Source organism: Penaeus monodon, chromosome 29 (genome assembly GCF_015228065.2).
Source record: "Penaeus monodon isolate SGIC_2016 chromosome 29, NSTDA_Pmon_1, whole genome shotgun sequence".
NCBI classification, from domain to species: domain Eukaryota; kingdom Metazoa; phylum Arthropoda; class Malacostraca; order Decapoda; family Penaeidae; genus Penaeus; species Penaeus monodon.
The window spans coordinates 13071606-13072402 of record NC_051414.1 but is presented as its reverse complement, the minus strand read 5'-3'; the positions used below and the strand labels follow the sequence as shown (position 1 = coordinate 13072402).

At 51.8% G+C, this 797-nt stretch overlaps 1 pseudogene; it reads left to right on the top strand.

The window, feature by feature from the left end:
- LOC119591743 overlaps positions 1-485 on the top strand; it is a 7192-nt pseudogene extending 6707 nt beyond the window's left edge.
- The last annotated feature ends 312 nt before the right edge of the window (positions 486-797 follow it).

Sequence of the window (797 nt, the reverse complement as noted above, 5' to 3'; positions counted from 1 at the left end):
CCTATATTTCTTTCCGGCGACCTGAAAAGGCGCATCAATTAGAACACCTTTGAAAAGGGGACCCATGAATCTGTCCGCAGTTTCAAGTTGATCCAGAAACTAACGGGTCACCGTATCAGGCACCGACCCATCCCGCCCTCGCCCGGGAATATAGGGAGGAGCCCGCGTTCGCCAAGCACACCCTGGCGAAGAGTTTTTCCCCCGCTCAGTTTCCCTCACGCCAAGCCATTTCAGCATGGGGCTTGACTGGATAGCTTGGTAAAATACGTTTCGCACTTATTAAATTAATACAATATACGAAATTATTTGTTTCATAATTTACATCTTCTTTGACCTCTGTCACAGAGAAAGAAATCGCTTTTTTTCAGGTGCTGTTTTGCCGTCCCTTACGGTTGCACACTAGTTTGCTCGTCCCGATGAAAGTTCCTACAGAATTCCTCAAGTGGCCCGGTCAGAGACGTTCACATACACGTCCTGCACAGTGATGGCACCTACAAAGTTACGGCCATGACAACCGGGAGAGGGAGCTTTCGAGAGTGCACGATCTCTACGCCGGACAGCACGAGGTTCTTTTGGCTAGTAGCTCCCGATGGTAAGCCATCAGCCTTCCTATGAGGCAGGTGAGGGAGGCTTCGTCCCTCAGGGTGCTTCACCTTCCCGCCACGCATCCAGACTTCGAGCTGCGCACGCCCAAGCTCGCGCACGGCGCTCCGTGTTCGTCGACCCTCTAGCCAATTCCAAACGCAGAATGCTTCCTATGGATTCGACTTCGCAGAACAAGGTCAAGCTCGTGCGAA